This window comes from Molothrus aeneus, chromosome 3 (genome assembly GCF_037042795.1).
Source record: "Molothrus aeneus isolate 106 chromosome 3, BPBGC_Maene_1.0, whole genome shotgun sequence".
In the NCBI taxonomy this organism is placed as follows: domain Eukaryota; kingdom Metazoa; phylum Chordata; class Aves; order Passeriformes; family Icteridae; genus Molothrus; species Molothrus aeneus.
This window is the reverse complement of record NC_089648.1, coordinates 3,779,146-3,798,060: the sequence shown is the minus strand read 5'-3', so window position 1 is coordinate 3,798,060 and position 18,915 is coordinate 3,779,146.

The following is an 18,915-nucleotide window of genomic DNA, read 5'->3' as shown; positions in this document are numbered from 1 at the left end:
GGCTGTAAATAGAAAAAGCCATCAAGATGATGAAGAGAAAATAGATTTTCTTTCCATCTCCCATTGCAGAAGATTAGAGGTTGTGGAATTTGGAGGTATTTTGCTTCAGAGCAGGGAAATCTGTGCATGTTCTTCTGAGAAACACGGTGAGTTTGCATTGTGCTGTGATGTAATGTAGCAAACTGTGATCCCTCAGAGCTGATGCTACAGGACCTTCCCTGATTCTTGTTTTGCAGATGAAATGTTCCCCTCCTGATCCACCAGCACTGCTTAATGCCCTGGATACAGCTTGGGTTGAATGAGCTGCCACCAATGGCAGGTAACTGGTGACCAGCAGACACCATGGTAAGGATAAAATCACACTCAGTGGTCAACACACTGCGGTTTGACATTTTTGTTGTCACTCTATCCAATTAATCAGGAACTATTTCTTAATGAGTGGACTGCCAAACTGGTGTGATTATACACTTTGAAGTAAAAGTAGGTCTCAGTCTGCCTATTTTATTTTTATTTTTGCCTTTTCCTTAAATCAGCAAATCCTCTACATAGCCTCTTGCTGATTTTAAGAGGCATATGGTTCTTAATCCAGCGGTGTATGAATTATGGCAGTAAATGGCTTTGAAAGTGCCTCGAAAGCAAAAATATGGAAATTTCCCTCCCAAGAGACCAGGATGAGCAGTCATTATTTTTGTGATTGCAGAGAACACTGCCCAAGTGTTCCAAGACTCCATGTGTGTAATTGTTTGTCTCTTTCTTGCTTTGAAGTATTTTTTTTTTTTTGCAACAGCAAAACCTCAGACACACTCAAGGACAGCTTCCACAGCTTGGTCAAGAACACCAGCGTATCTACATATTCACTAAGCCATAAATCTTCTGTACTTTGGCTATGCATATATGACACATGACCCTTATTTCTCCCTTGTGGTCACAGTCTGAGAGACAATAGAGGTCCACTAAAGCACACAGCTTCCCTCTCAGGTAATATTTCATATGTATCTCTTTACAGCCACCAGCACATCAAGGTAACTGAGCTGCAGTCTGGGAGGGGAGTTTAACCATAATTGTCTTAAATTGTCTAATTTGGATAAAATGAGCAAGAAAATTCCCTCAGCTATTTGTTAGTATAATAATGTCATCTATATGTTTCTTGCCTTGTGGTATTCTGCTTTGTAAAGGGGACTGAACTATAGTCAGAATCCTTTGGATATTTGGTTCGATCTGTCTGTCAGACATTAATTAGTTTCATAGCAATCTCTCGCTGCTGTCTTGTGGAAAGACAGCAAGACTGAAAAATAAGCCAGGACGACAAAGGGAGAGCTTGACTTGCTTCTGACCAAAGAAATCTGTCATTAAGAAAAGGTTCAGAACTCAGATCTGAGGCTCCTTTGCCTGCCTTGTGGGAGTACAGATGAATGGATTAAAACATTAATGTGTTATTATACACCAAATTGTCTCCTCAAAGAATGGTCTGTTTGCTCATTTATTTCTATGTACATAAACAACTGGAGAGAGGGAGATTTCCAGGGCAGGAACTCAACCATGCGACTCTCACTAATGACAGTGGCTGTTAGGCAGCCAAAACCTCGAACGAGGCTTCTAAATTAACCTTAAAATAACATTACTGAGGCCTCAGCAGCAGCTCTGCAGTTAAATCCATATTAAAATTTGCACTTGGAGCATCACTAATGTCCCAGGATTTCCTCCTCAAATTGCTTTGCATCATCTCCCTATTTTACATGCCGAGGTCTAATTCTCTGCTTTGGAGCAGCATCCTTTAACATGGGTACAAAGCACATTTGCAGCACCAGCAGAAAAGTGCTGCTACAGAGCACAGAGTCGTGTCCTACCTCTCCAGGAGACAAGGGAATTTGCCCATGTGTATTTAAATATATTAACTTTCGCTCAAAAGGAAATTTAACCTGTTCCATTAAAAAATCTGGAGCCGTTATGCTATTTCTTCACACACTTGGTGATTCCTTCCTTCTATACCTTATCCCTCAGAATTCCTAAGCCCCTGTAAATAAAGCAGTTTTATTTACATTGCTAAGTAGAGACACTGGAGTTTTTAAAATGTTGATTGACAGGTTGAGTTTTTACATGGAAGATGTATATCAAGCTTACTGCACTACAATACTACTTTGCAGAAGTCGGCATGATGATAAATTCCTGGTATATTAAAAAAAAATTTAAAAAAGAGGAAAAAAAAAGGAGAGGGATAAACCAATCAAGGCTTCTTTGAAACATTTAATCCCCAGAGTGTTTTAAAGGACAAGTAGCAAGACCAGGGCTCTCTCAAAGAGATCATAAATATCTACAGGAGTTTTGAAATACTCCTTAAAGGGTGCTTGCTGTCCTAAAATTCCTGTATAAGTATCCCTCATTTTCTGACATAGTCCTGCAATGCATCCCAGAAGATTTTGTGCTTAACCTAAACTACGAAACAACAGTGAGATCATTACAAGTGAGGTTTCACTCAAGTATGAAGAACACACCAGATTCCTTACTCAGTTTTTACAGGATCTTATTCTGGCTCCAACAGTTTCAACAGTAGTTCCTCAGCCCTTGGTAGATACTAAAGAGACTTTTGAAGGCAGCTTGCAGTAATGCAGCCACACCAACAACTCTGAGTGCTATTTACTGACACATTTAGCTCACCACAAAACTGAGACCTAACCACTGGGGAAGAGCTTCCCTGTTAGGAGAAGGAAGTAGCCTTTCCCTCAAAATATTCCAGATGCTCTGTCACTCTGAACCCTAAATCAGGTTGGTGAGGCAGAGGCATTGGGTGCTTTCGGAGATGGTTTTTTGAATTATGTCATGGGAAAAAAAATTCCCTTCACTTGATTTATTTACAGTGTCTCTTCCTCAAAGGAAATTCAAATATCATGCATTAGGAAAAAAATCCCAGGCAACTGCAGCACAGTTGGTATTTTAAAGGCTGTGTTAAAGAGAGGCTCCTAAATCCATGCACTTCTGAACTCAGTGCTCACAGCACAGTATCCCCTGGGCCAAAACACATTGAGCCACGTTTCATAGAATCACCTTCTGCTATTGCAGCCCCATGAGGTGCTGTAGGAAAACCAGGACTGCAGGAAAGGCCAGATACAGCTCTTTCCAAATCTCCAGCAGATTGTTTCTTGGTCTGGGTAAAGACACTTCAGATTCCATCCAAACTGGTTCACACGTTTTCTTAATAAGAACTTGTGTCAAAACGTTTCAGTTGTCAGAATATTCACCTCTGAGCCTGAGCTTGTAAGTACAAGTCCACACATTAGTTTACCCATCAATATCCTGTCTGTATTTTTGTCTGTGCATTCCTAAAGTGCCCATCACCCTGATGCAGAAGTGCCAGTGCAAATTGTCACCCCGTGTTAGTTTGACAGCGCTGTCATCAGAGCTGGCTGTGCTTCAACTAAAATACAAACCCATGGCTACTCCTGTCCAGCTCTGGGAGCTACTCTGGAAGCTGGTGGCTTCATGACAAGAGAAGTAGCAGCTCTAGTCCCATGCTCAGGTCGCTGTTCCCTTCTACAATGAAACCGGTTTTAAATCCCAAAGCTGAACAAAATTCTCATAATTGGTGAGACTGGGAGATGGCTTACATGGAAAACTCACTGTCAAGGTCTTAGGAAGACTTTGAGGTACGAGGAAATCAACCTATAGAAACAAAACCTAATCTGTGCTTTATCCTACAGAAACCTTAGGCAAGGAGCTCACCATCTTCCCAGAAAAACCCACCCTTGTGTTCAGACAGCAACTAGAAGATATGGAAAAGAGCACCTCCTCCAGCACCAGCACCACTTGAATGGCTGAATGCAGAATTAAAAACAGGCTTTGCTTCCAGGTGCAGACAGATGTCTGATGTGAAGATATTGGCTGTCTCTCACCAAAAATGACAGGCATTTTGGTAAGGCTTTTCTTAACAGATGGCAAAACTTGGGTCCTACTGATTGCTGCAGAATCTGGAGGCACTCAACACACAGCAGGATCAGGCCCAAACATGGGGCTGAACACCAGGTTTCATCCACATTGTTAAGAAAAGTTATTGCTGTGAAAAGGGTGTTCAGGCACTAAGCATCAGATTCAGGAGGAAAAAAAAAAAAGACCAACAAACCTTTGCAGTGTATTGTGATGTTTTCTTTTGTATACAGTATCAATGACTGTGTAGTGTGTTCCCTGAAAATCCAGCCCTTGGTAATTGTCAGGGAACTTCATTCTGAGTGCAGGCTCTACTGGAAATTAATTGCTTCAGTGCAATCTGAACCACATCATAAATGTCATGTAGAAGTTGCAGGGAGTGAGGAGGCAATGACAGCTCTATCCGCACTGTTTCATTTAAAGGTGGGTAAAACACACTGCGACAGAAGTGCTCTTCATCAATAATTTAGTCCGCAGTGTAAAGCCAAGCCTTGCCAAAGATGCCAGGGGAGCAGCTACCTCCCTGGTTTTAATGACACCAGCAGGGAGGGGTTGAGGGGCCAGCTCAAATCAACATTCATTGCACATCTGGGCATGTCGGCAGATGAAGATATCTAGGACTGAGCTGACAGGACAAAGGGTTGAAAAAAGAAGTGTAACCTAGAAAACCTTTACTTTGAATTCTTTGTATAAATTCAAGGGGGATGACAGTTCCTAAGGTCATCTTACATAATAAAACTACAGTGATCTACATAGAGAATTTTAACTCTTTCCAACACATAATCAAAGCCACCGCAAGTTAAGTTTATATTATTCACTTTATGAATGTAAAATGCAGAATCCTTAATTCTCTGAAAAGAACTGTTTTAATGAGCAGAATGTTAACATTTATATGCCTGATTTCATGGCAATAACCCTAATTATAGTAGCACGGAAGCCCCACAGTACTGGAGGGTCACTGAAGTTCCCATTATAACCCTTATCTTAGGGGAGTTTTAAGTCTGTGCCATTTCCCAGCGCACTGGCTGAAACTCACCATGCAGGTTAGCACTGGTTTACTCTTTCAAATTATTGTTTTACAGCAGTTTTGTTTGGTTCTTGAACAGCTTCTGCTTGCCAAAACCCCAAGTTTTTACTGTGTTTATGACAGTCTCCACAAAAAAGCCTAGCCATTTGCTCTGAGGAGAATATGACATTCAGGTGCAAGGAGACGGATCCATCTCTGTACCAAACTCCGGATCCTCACCCCAGGAGGTTACAAAGCCATGTAGTTACAACATGGTTGAAGCTATCCCGACCTGTGGGGTTCTGGCAGAGCTTTCAGGCACTAATGTGACATTCCAGGCTATACATTGGATGCCTATAGTTTGGCTGAGGGCTGAGGACTCGTGTCATCCAAGTGAGAAGCTGCCACCTCAATCCAGAGAGTAAATTCCTTTTGTCCGGGCAAGAGCAGCTACAAAAAACAACCACATCCACCTCCAACACTGTCCATCAAATATTGCCTCTGCAATAGCAATAATCCCCACTGCTGGCAAGTTCTGACTAAATTATTTGACATCACAGTACCTGTAGCTAGAGCTGAAGGCTTTTGAAGCATAGAATTGTTTTTTCCTTATCCAATAAAACTATGGAGTTAATTCTTTTCTGCTCACATTTTGGATGAAATATTAGGTGCTTTCCATGATCTCTAAAGTCATCCAGACCACACCAGAGCTGTGTTTACAGCATAAGCTTCATCCATGACAACTTCATTGAGGACTACTGCAGGTTTTACTCCCAGTGGGGGTCATATGGGAAGGCCACAAACAAAGGAGTCCGGGGAATACAGGAGGTGGCATCTCTCCTAATTGCATCTAACATTTCACTTTCATTTTCCTAGCCATCCAAAGAGTGAGTAATCCAGTTGTTAATAATAATGTTAAAATGCTAATGGCACCAGGAAACCCCTCTGAAAGTACTGCAGAAGAGGTATAACATTTACATTCTGGAGAAGTTAAACACTACGTGTAGACAGATCATCACTGGCTCAGGTGATGATTTCCAAGAGGGAACTTGAACAAGAGTAGGTCATAATAATTATATTTGGTGTCTGTGAGTAGAAAAAACCTTCCTCTGTCCATCCTCAGGAAGGAAGACACTCAGATGCACTCAGAATAGCATCACAAGATGAAAGCCTCTGAGATGACAGCAATACTTTCCCCTCCACACACCATCAGAGCCTCTGGCCACTGCAAGCTGCCAGAGCAAGTCCCTTATTGTCACAGTGTGCCCTGCACTGGGTGTCACCAAGGAAAACCCATCCTTCCTCTGTCACTCATCCCCCAGCACCAGGAGAACACATGGATGATATTACATGCTCAGTGGTTCTCACTATCACTGTTTATGCTGGTGGATTAAAAGGAAAGGTGACCATTATCTGAAAATCAGACCAGGAATATGGTGAGCTCTCTAAAAGCTTCCAAATTACATTGTTCACTGTAAATGTGAGATTTACCAGAAAGGTCATTTGAAAGCCTATTCCAGTGTTGTTTCTTTGCTTGGTGCCTCACTTTTCGGAAGAAGCCTGAATTTTAAAACTAAAATTTAAGCTGTGTTTCTTTCTCTGCTGAATTGCAGAAAACTAGGAGCCCTAATTATAATAAACTCTGATAATAATAGAATCCCACATTACTAATGTGCACTTAGAGAGATTCAAATGAGGGTGTGCATGTGCACTGGGAAAGGATAAGCACAAAGCCATAAGTGGCAGACTTTTCTTTCCAAGTGCCAGGCTAAGCAGAGCCATTTAACAAACACAGGAAGCAGAAAAATGGAATTTGAAAGAAGAGTGATCCTCACTCACAAACACGGCTCTGAGGTGTGTTTTTAAGGACAGGCTCTGTCCCATACACATTTACACCCCATGTGAGTGGGGTGTGAGGGCAGGGAGCTGTCTGAGCAGCTCCTCAAGAGGCAAAGCAGCAGAGGTTCAGGACCCCTTAACTGCAGCAGTCAAGTGCATTAACTTGTTTAATTTTACCCAGCAATTGCCAGACTCCCAGCTGGTGCAGCCTGGCACAGCTCCATGGATTTCAGCAGAGCTACTACAACTGACACGAGCTGGGGATCTGGCCCAGTTTCTCAATTTGTCAGAGCTGGCCATTCTTAGGGCACTCTCCTGTCCTATGTAAATTGTCATCGTGGGCTACATGAGCTGCAGAGTTGTGACAATCCACACCAGCCACCCTCCTGCATCTACACTCTCCTCCTTACCTCCACTGCAGGATTCCTGCAGGATCAACATCCCAGTACTGAGAGCTGAACCCCACAATGAGACAATAAACAAAACAATTTGGTTACACCAGAATTTCTAACTTCGGGAAAGAAAAGAGTTTGAAAAAAATCCACCTTTAGAAAAAAAAATATTTGTTTGGGACAAAGTTAATTTTTTTCCCAGTAGCTGGTGCAGTGGTTTGGATTTAGGATAAGAATGACATTGATAGCACAGGGATGTTTTAGTTGCTGTTAAACAAGTTGTTTAGAGCTCATCCTAAATCAAGGACTGGTGAGTTCCCCATGCTCTGGCAGTGAGGAGCTGCCCAGGGAGCTGTGAGGGACCTGACCAGGACAGCTGACCTGGCCAGAGGGATGTTCCACACCTGGGATAACAGGGGCAGGGATAAACTGGGGAAAAACTGGAGGGAAAGCTGATCGGGGCCCCTGCTCCAAAACAGTCTTGGCATCACTTGCTTTGTATATTTTTCCCTCTTCCTTTTCCATCCTATTAAGCCATCTTTATCTCAACCTGCAAATTTTACTTTTTTTTTCCCCTGATTCTCTCCCCCATCCCACTGAAAGGAGGGAGTGGCTGTGATGTTTTGCTGCCTGCAGGGTTCAACCACAACAAAGGGTTGCAGAACAGTAAATATCTAACAAAAGAACCTATCCCAGTAAAAGTGACACTGCAAACAGCTAAAGCACTGAAAACAGTTATTTTATACGGCATGAAAATCAGCAATTTTACAAAGAAATTACTGTGAAATGCATAATAGTCCTACTTCTAAAAAAAAAAAGAGAGAGAAAAAACTATATCAAAGTCTGCATCCTCTCCCCCCCAAGCAAATGCCCATCATGCAGCCCAATAGGCTTAATCTGCCATAAAGCCAAATACTTCCCAGAGGAGGTGATTGTTAGTTTGAACATTAATTTCCCTTTCCCTCTTCTTGTGTATCCATTAAGTGGAATAACAAGAAATGTTCATGGCCATAAGGTGTGTTTGATGGCAAGGAGTAAAAGAAAATGTGCAATTAAAAGATGTAAATGATAAACTGCACAACTTCTCAGCTGGCTTGACCAATATGTGGGACTTGTGGGAGATGCAGCTTTTGTTCTGCTGTGTTGAGGTCAATGAAGTGCAGAGAGCCAAGGATGGCAAAAGTTGGAGGGGAAGAGAGGAATTATTAAGGCTGCATCTTTTCCTTGCTCGCTTACATTTGCAGAACGTGTTTCTTGAATGATTTTGAAGCCCAACATATAAAAAGCTGACTATTTATATATTTGATTCTTTAAAAGCAATTAGGAATACAAAGCAGATGGTACGGCATTGTAGATTTCCCTTTTCATATTGCTTAAGCACTAGAGATCAATAAGTCTAATATAAACAGATGATTTCCATAGCAGGGTTTATAATTAGCTGGCACTGAATGTGTCCAAACTCTAAAATAATTAGCAGAAGCATGTGGCACACCATTAAAACCTTGTGGCTTGTCTGCATTTACATTTATAATTATTAAAGTTAATTATGATGCTTGTGGTGTGGTTCCAAGCTCCTTTACAACTTAGATTAAATATTTTTTCAGTCCTACTTTTCTTTCAGCCCACCAAATGCCAGCACTTTCAACAAACCCCATTTCATCAAAAAGAAAAAATAGAGGTTATTTTTATAGGAATGACCTGAATATTTTCCTAACTAACACTTTTATTTTTCTAAAGGGACATGACACAGGAATTGAGTAACTCAGCATTTTGGCGAGAAAAAATCCTGATTAGACATAATAATTTTAAGGTTGCCTAAGAAAACCTTTATACTTAAGCCTGATGTACTGTTTTAAATAAAATTCAAACAAAGAGAAACCATGTCATAATCAAAACATTTCAATGACATTCAAGACCTTATAGTAAAGTAAACCTTAATTTTACATGTCCTGAACCTGGGCAAACCACCATGGAAAAGGCAGCATGACTGGGTGTAAACATCATCTATTGGGCAAGGACTTTTGAAGGTCCAGTTTGGGTTTGCACATCTCTTCCCACAACCGAGGCTACAGAAAGCCCAGGCAATCTACCTGGTCACTCATGAAAATAATTTCCATAAACATTTATCATCGAGACATTTTGTGACACATCCAGAACCCCAAAGAAGTTACACTGTTTGCATAATGCATTTTCTCAATTATTCATTTCCATGAATTTTTCTTTCCTTTAGTGTAAAAAAAGCTGAATTTCACACTGCCACACATGTGGCTGAGTGGGATGGATGGATGGAAATGGGATGGATGCCCTGAGGAGGGGTGACCCCTGGGATTCAGGGCCATCACTGTACTGGGCAGGCAAGACAAAATTGATTTGATTTACCAAACCACCTCATCCTGTAGGATTAGGGGAACATGGCTGTGAAGAACAGTGACTCTTCCATTGCACATCAACGTGTTGGTGTGAAATTCCTAAAAATTTCTGCAGCCAGCTCCCCCCTGCAAACCATGCAGTGACAGTGACACCTTCTCTGCCCTCCCTGCAAGTGCAAGCACCATGGGGGCAGGCACAGAGGGAGGGGTTTGGGCAGCAGAAAATGCCACAAGAACCAAACACCAGTGGGAACCATTCCCACACACCATTCCCAGAGAGAGCAAAACCGAAATCTTTGCATACAAGTGGTTTTGATCAGCTGCTGGAGGTTACTGGATGGAGCAGATACCTGAGAACAGGGCACAACTCTCTACTTCAACAGCACTAGTTTTAATCCTGGGAGTTTTTTCAATAAAAGGAAATAAAACGTTAAAGGCCTCAGAGAGGATTAAGATTAGATTTTACAGAAACAGAGCCTTGCACCTCCCAGGTGGTAAGTATTTCATAGGCACAAGTACTCCAATTTCTGAAATCACCAGGTCTACCCAAATTCTACTGCAGAGAAACCTCCCCCCCCTTTAAAGCATTTCTGTTCTTCACATAACATGTCCATCATGAACTTCTTGGCCTTCGTTCTTGTTTCCCCTGGCTCAGGCCAGACCTGGAGATGTCTGGAATGTGACAAGGCGGTATTAGCCTGCCAACTATATTCTGTTAGCAAATTTATTTTCTTCTCCTAGACTGATGATAAAAATGTCATGGTGTGATGCTTTAGCAGGCCCAAGAGCTGCCCACCTACAGCTGCAGGGCTTGAAGAGAGCTCGGAGCCAAGAACGCCATAAGGAGAGCAGACAGCAACTCCACCAACTTTGCTCCTTCTGCATTGGTTATTCTCCTGCTAAATGATGCAATGTGACCCCCTCAGGGATTCCAAGTCTGATCATGTTTTTCTCACTATTTTTTCTTCCCTACTTCCTACTTCTCCTTGACTAAAGCAGCCCAAACTGCTGAATTTTTCATGAAAGAGATAATATCATTGTACATAAGATAATGGCATTCAAATACATCCATCTGCTTGTTAGCTCTGACTACATCGATTGTGTTTCTTCTGAAAGAATATTTACCAAAAGGGGAGGGGGAGGGAGAAAGGAAAAGAAAAAAGGTTCTCTTTTGTGGCATAAAATATGCACATTTTCATAACTGAAATATAAAATCCCTTTTACATACTTTAGATAAGAGAACAAAATGAACTGAGAAATTAAGAAAAGAGCCCTGGAGGTCTTGCCAGGACAAAAGTATTTCCTCCTTCCAATATTTCATTAAAAATCTAGACAGGTTTTACACTAAAACACTGTTGATTTTTTTTTTCCTTTCAGTAAACAAAATCTTGTTTCAGAGGTGAAATACTGCATGCCAATGATTGGGATTTTTACTAGCCTGAAAGTTTTCAAACATGGTCCAGAGGATTACACCTAAGGCATCCAGTCTATCTCACTTTCCCATAAAAACTGCCCAACCTAAAGTAATTCAATTTATCATTTTATTCCTTTTTTTGGCTATTCCAACAACACAGAGTAAGACCGTAAAATATGTGATATCCAATTACTGAAAATGTGATGAAAAATTACTCTCAAAAGTAGGACAAGCGAATATATTTACTGGATTTCAGATGCTCTAGATAAAAAGAGGAGCAAGTTAAAAACTGCCTATCAATTTTACACACACTGAACTGCTTCCACTTCATTTCCTACAGGTCGTGTACAACCAGCCTGGCTTTTGAAGTTTCATTTCAGCAAACAATATATTCTAATTGGCTTGTTTACATTTATTACCGCCACGTCCTGAACTCTGAGATGTGCTTTGTGCTCTTCCTTTGACCTGTTTGGTGCAGCAGCTCCCCCGGAGCTCCTGCCACCTTGGTTGGGATTTGAATAACTCCTGTTTAAAGAACAAGTGCAGAACCAAAGGCTGCCTCTCTCCCACTGCCTTGAGCACATTTCAGTGCTCGCTGCTGAAACGGCAAACACGGCAATTAAATGGAAATGACAGCAGTTGATCTGATTATTTCCTTCCCTCCAATCTCCTTTTTATTATAAGTTTGCATATTAAGGAAGCAGGAGGGAACAACCCCCCTGGATGTTTGTCCCTTTGTTTGCTGGGGAGGAGGCCAGTGCACAGCATGCCTCTCGCAGGGATCTCTGGAATGGGGCAAACAGGAGGAAATCCTGATCCACAGGGAATTCCCACTCGCTCCAGGATCACAGGAGTCAGTGAGGGCAGCTCTCCATCCCCATGGACTTCCCCTGCCTCCTCAGAGAGCTGTGCAAGGAAAAATGCATTATCCCAGAGCCAGCCTTAATCACTTGCAGTGCTTCCAGAATGGAAGCTGAGCTTGTGCCTTCTCTTTTTGGCTACTGTGGAACTTCTTTAGCATCACACAAGGGCTCCTTCCCTTTCAGCCCAATCCGCTCTCTGCTGATTTCCACTCCATTAGCAGAGCCACACCTGCCTGAATCCCAGAATCTGGACAGAGGGCAGCACCACCAGTGCCCAGTGCTGTCTCCAACATCACTCTCCCTAATGGTTTCCTGAAGTGGAACTTCATCATCCCTTGGACACGGAGACAATGATGCCTAAATGTTCCTCAGTGCTGATTTGGTTGATATCAGAATTTAATTCAGTACAACCACATCTAAAGAGACTGCCATTTAATCACAGATGTTCAACAAGGGCAAAATTATTCACAAGTTTGGAGTTGTGAATTATTTTTCAGCTCCATTGACCAACATGTCTCACTTTACACTGTGGTACTCCATATTAATAGCTGATGCTGAGTTTCCCAAATGATGGCATCTGTGTGGCAACCAGGGAGCAATTTTTCCTGGACAAATGCCTCTCCTTTTCCTGACTTCTGATCTGCTGCCTGTCGTAAGTTTACTGTGCAACACAGACTGTGGGAGCTTTGTGTCCTAAATACAGAGGACATGTCCAGTCCAGCAAAATAATGCTATTATAATAATAATTGCTTCAATACTGTTTGTGCAATCTCTTTGCAAAATCTTGTTATTTGTGATTCTTATCCTATAACTTGATATGCATAATAGCTTGAAGGTGCTGGTGATGGAATTTTTCCAGCTCTTTGATGTGCCAGCAATGACTTGTCCATGTTTCACAGGCACAGACTAATGTGGAAATTACTACAGCAAAATAAACACTAAATCTGGTATTCTGTGGGATACCATGCATGTGTCAATTTATGATGCAATCTCACATGCAAAACATGTATTTTTAATTCTGCACATGATTTCTTAGACATCTGATAGTCTCTTAAAAATACATTAAATCCATTACCCACACAAATACGCCAATCCTATATCTTGCAGATGCTTTTCCAGCTCTGGACTGGTGCACAACCTTGCTTTTCTTCTGACTGACGATAAATCTGTGGACTTCAGCTGCCACAGCAGATTTGTTGGTCGTGAACTAGAGGTCTTCTATAGTGTGTGCAACAAAAGCACAACCACCTGCGCAGAGGAGTTCACATATAACCTTCTCCTTCAGTGCTGTGGAGGCCTTCAATCTGCTCAGGTTAAAGAGCTTGCCAGATGTTCAAAATTTAATAAATATTCCTGGCATCATGTCTCTAGTGGCATCATCAATCATTACTACAAAGAACAGTCCAAAGAACAGTCTGTGCCAAAATATACCTTTGCTTGACTCCTTTTGCTATTACAAATGGATCCAACAGAGTGCCAGCCCCAGCCTCTATCCAGCACACCATTGTGCAGATGACAGATAATTTCACAAACTTTTCTGGACATCCAGGAGTTGGGAAATATTGCCAATAATTTTCAGAGAGCTGGAAGTCGGAGAGCATCAAAAGCATTGCTAAGGTCAATGGAGACTTGTTACATGGGTGTGTTTTGCTCTGTGTGCTTTTTATTGAAAACAGCTAACACCACATCCTAGCCCCCTCCTGGATAATGGGCATCACCCTAATATCTGGAACCCTTGGATCATAGTCACTCAGCATTTGTCCTTCTCCTGAAATTGGAATTGCTACAGAAACATCTTTATTTGTACACCAGAGTGCTGGAAGATAAAGGGGTGTTTGACATTCACAGCCTAAGGGTGTGTAGCTTAGGCATGTGAAGATGATGATATGCATCTGTTCCCAGAGGAATTAGGGCTCCCAAATTCTTATGCTTTTTTTTTAAATTCCTGTTTTAAATATTATTTATCTATGTTCCTCATTAAATTTATTTAAAGTCAATTTTTCTCTCTTATAAAAGGGCTGAACACAACTGTAAGGAGATTAGAACAGCTGAGTGATGTCTTGCTGAGGTACATTTTGGTCTTTTTACAGAGAATTTAGGATATTTGTTTTCGCAAAGTACATGGAGTGACTCTTAACATGGCTTCACAGTACTTGACATCTTAATTCCCTTCACTTTTTTCTCCTCAATTTGATAATCTCCCCCCTATTGAGATCATTATATGGACTATTTTTAGTTACTTAAGGATTCCTGTCCCACTTTCAATACAAGTATATAACTGAAAAAAGTCAACAAGAATTATGTTTAACAAACAGAGGAGGAGAAAGGGAAGTGTCTTCTCCAGCTCCATGACACAGACCCAACAGAAGATTTGATTTAGTGGAAGCAGAGGTGAAATGAGCACTTTCAGCAGTTCAGAATCATCACACACATCTCTTTGTGTTTGTTCCCAGCTTCAATCAAGAATTATTTAAATAGGAGTAAAAAAGCCTGAAGTACTTATGTGCTTGACTGCTTTTGCTTCACATGACTCTGCATTAGCAAGTACCCACTAAAGTCAAAAAGCCAACATTTAAGTTACCCTTCAGCTCCTGTGCAAGAACAGCAGTGCTGCACCTTGCTTACAGGTAGGTTTTCCCAAAAGCAAAGAGGGACATGGAGCTCCTCATCCTGCTGCCAAATTATGGTCTCAAAAATCTTTAAGAATCCTAATTGGGAAGTACTGGGCCACTGTGCCCTGCTCAAGGTCTTAGGCTGGGCTTTAGCCACATCTCCAGGGCTGATGAAGGAGTCCCATGAGTAAAACCAGTATGTTCTAGGGCTCCAAAGAGTGCAGCTTCAGTTTTAACTGGGGGTGCTGAAACCTGTCTGTAGGGCTGAGCCAGCATCAAAAAAATATTCAAATCTCTCTGTTTAGATGTATCCAAAGTACATTAAAAAGGCAAGTTGTGTATCAGAGAGAGGGATCAAGACTTCTTGGAATGGAGAGAGGACAGGCACATGCCTAAAGAGAGTTCTGTCTTACAGGTTGGTGCTTTTCCCCTTCTCATTTATGTAATAAAATGATGTTTTCTGGTTTTAATGTGTTTGTGCATCCACTCATTCAGTACAGAGAATTCATACTGGGCCACTACTGATTGCATAGACTGTTGGTTTGCACAGACAAAACCTTTCCCTTATCCCCACTGGTAAAGGTGTGCTCTTCAGACAGCTGCAGGATATTCTCTTAACAGGATTTGGCTTTCCTGGATGCCAGCCAGCTTGCTGACATCTTCCTTGACTAAAGGACAATTTGTTGATCAGGGGCTCAGAGTTTGGAAGATTTTGGCACAGGCAGCAGGTTAGGTCTGTATGTGCAGGGCCAGCAGCACACAACCAGCAAGACTCATCTTCCTCACTGCTTTGGTGGGGCTGAGCAAACAGGTTGTCAACCCTCTGACAACCTTCAGGTTTGTCTCAGACCCCTGGGGTACAAATATTTGGCAAACCTTTGCATTCCTGCAAATGCAGGCCCCCACCTGCAGCTGCTCCCTTGGAGCCACAGACATGAGAGATGGATGGACCCACTGGCTATCCAAGGGAACATCTTCTGCAACCTAAGTCAGTGATTTTACACAAAAAATCCTCTGTCAAACAGTGGAACTTTGAGTTTGCCTACAGCATTGCTTTCAGAAAAGTGTTTGGTATCATTTAAGGACTCAAAGGGGTGGATAATGCTCAACATCCTTTGGGAAATCTCTTCCAGTGTTATTGTCAGTGTTAAATTCAAGATCAGTCTGGCCCACACAAGGCAGCAGATTTCCAAAGAGCAGGTTGTAGCCAACTGTAACTAGAGTTGATATTTCATGCCATATTTGCCCAGCAGAATCTCAGATGGTTGCACAAGACAGATACTAAGTTTTTGCACATTAATCTGATCCTTGAAAGTCCACAGGTCCAGATAACACACTCACACGGAAATAGAGACCCTCTCAACTGGCACTTCTACTGGATATTCTTTACAATGGAACTTCATGATGCAATTTCCTTTTTCTGATTGTGTTTCTCAACATCATTATTGCTGAGCATTGAGTTTGTTAAATGCTTACACCAAAAGCAGGGGCGAGATTTCTTAGGAGGATAAAAATGTTTCTTCTTTTAGTGCTTAATTAGAAATTAGCCATACTTTAAGGAAATGTAAATGACAGCCCTGGAATCCTGTGTCACACAAGAGACAGGGAGCTGAATTAGCACATTAAGTGGGACAGCCCCATTGCTCAAGAGGCAGGGACACGTTAGAACACAGCCTGGAGAACGTAAGGCACAGAGGAACCTCACCTTTGCATGGGAATGGACCCAAGCCAACATTACAGAGCCTGCCTGTCTAACATTAGAAACTCATATCCATTCTTACATAAGTGACCTAATTATAAGAGGTGGTATAAGGTAGGTGACTGAAAACACGGCCTCTTGAAAAATCAAGCATGAATTCATTGTAGTAGTTCTACCTTTAAATGTTCTCTTTACTCTCCCTAACCATGCAAGCACAGAAGCATTTACCCTAAAACTTACTCCACGGGACACACTAAGCAGTAAAACCCAAACTAAATGTTCCACTTGCCATGTGGTTGTCAGAGAGGAAAGAATTCAGGGAGGAGAAGAGAGAGAAAATAGGAAGGACGTGAAGGAATATTAGCAAGACTTCCTTTGAAAGCTAAGTTCCTAAGAGCTAACCACAGCTTTAAGGAAAGCTGGTACTTTGCCTCAAAAGAGAACTTTGGTGAACTAGACTGGATAAAATTATGGAGGTTATTATGCCTGTAGCTTCCTTACTGTGCATTCTTCCACAGAAGCGCTCACACCTGCTGTGCATGGCCAAATAACATGAATTAAAAATGCTGCACAGCAATGAAGTTGGGTTTCAGATGAAAATACCTCAGAACTGCTCGGCTATTAACACTTCGGGATCTCCAGTGCTCCCAAATCCCCGCATCTCTCCAGGCTGCCGATAATATAATGCAACCAGAAAAAAAAAAATTAACTTCCAGGCACACCTGAAGCCAAGCTGGAACCACGAGAATCTCCAGCCTCCAAAGGTGGAGTGATACCACCCAAACCTGGTGTCTGGGGCAAGAAAAGGCCTAGAGACATAATTGTCCTCACAGCCCCCAAAGCACAGCACGTTGGCCCATCTGCCTTAGATACAGAGCACATGTTCCAAGCCTGTGTTTGCCATGACAGCCATGAAACCTCCAGCCATTCTGCAGGAGCCTTTATCCTTGGGGATAATAAAATTCTGCAAGACAACAAACACAGGATGTACCAATGCCGGGTCAGGAAAGAACTGTTTTATGGGGAGCTGTATATTAGTTTTAGGACAGGGCTACTGGCAGCCAGTGCCCTAAATTATGCCTGGGAGACACGTGAAGGGAGACAAGTGGAATGGACAATAAATGCCAAGCGCCGCGGGCAAGGTTTATGGGGCCAACAGTGGTTTAACATTTGGGCAAATGTCTTAGACATGCTAATTTCCTGCTTCTCTCTCCCTCTGAATGAAATGACCAATTAGCTGTAACCAACCCAGGCCAAATTTAACATATCAGGTATGGAATCCTCACAGAGTCCTGCTCACAACTGATTCTGCAGGTAAACATTCCCTAAAACACCTGAATAAAATACTCTGAATAACAATGTAAATACAGGGAAATTGCAAACTGCTCACAGACATTCTGTCAAGTAAATTAATTGCTCAGTTCTACTTTATTAGGAGACCTTTATGGTTGTGGGCAAGCCTGCCTTGCTAAAATCCTTTGATCACTCTTAATACTGGAAGTCCTCTTTTGTGAGGCTAACTTAATACTGTTGTATTCATGCAGCTTAATCTGAGTAGGTGCTAAGTGCTTTGCCAGCCGAGTTGCAGAGCAGGGAGGAGAGATCATTCAATTTATTCAATTTTATTCCATTCAATAGTCTGGACTTCTTTGTTTACATGATAAATTTCTCAGCTGTAATTTTTTCCCCCCAGTTTTATGTATTATACTATGTTCTGTCATTGTGTTTTTCTGTTTCTCGCTATCAAAAATTGCAATCATCTCAAAAAAAAGCTGATTTTAAATATTTTCTGCTTCAAAATTAGCTGTTGCCTAAGGAATCACACATGCAGGTCAAAGTTTAAACACTGATCCTACATCCAGAGAATTCAATACCAAAAGTCTATTTGAGGCCAAAGAGAAAGAAACACAGATCCAAGACTGTAACCTGACTTTTCAAATTTATCCACTGCAACACAAATGTAAACAAACTAGTCTATACATTAAAAACAAAAAAAAAGGATAAAAGGGGGAAAAAAGGTAAGCCCTGCTCTTGTCACAAGACAGCATCCAATCCTAGCAGGCACAGAAAGGCAAAGTCTTCCAGGGGAATCCTGGACCTGGTAAAGCCAACTTAAATAAAGATTTCACCAAGAGACCCCTCTCTTAAGTGATTTCAATTTCTTCTGCTTCAAAACGAATTGGAAAGATATTTTAGGAAAAAACAACTGAAGGAGAACAATGTTTCTTTCAGGAAAATTTGAGGGTCAGTCTTGCAGCTTTGCTTTAATTGTGCTCCTCTTGAGATAAGAATCTCTTCGGGGTGTAAATTGCATTGCACTCCCTGCATGTGTGATGTCCAAGGAGTGCAGGGAAGGGCTTGCAGTCTTAATGGAGGAGGAAAACATGCAGAAGTTAATTTTTATCCACATCACAAACTTTCTCTGTGCATTTCATGAATTAGGATGTACAAGCAGAAAGTGGAGTAGCAATTAAAAGAATCAGTGTAAATATTTTAACAAGAATCGAGGTAACTCATACATCCCAAACAAGGAAGTTTCACCTTTGTTCAGATAAAATCTGAAATACTCTTGTTATTCTCAGAAATATGATCAAATGAACCACAAGTGCCACATGTGGGTGGTGAAGAGGGGCAGTGTCTAACTAAGGGGATTGCTGAGGTCATACAAATGATGGGAGCACTTTAAGTGCTTCTTTCTCAGGAGTCACAGTGACATTCCTGGCTTTTTTTTTTTTTTAATTTTATCTTACCAGATTTGCTATTTTCCCTTCCTTCTACTAGCCCTAATCAATGCTGCAGGTCA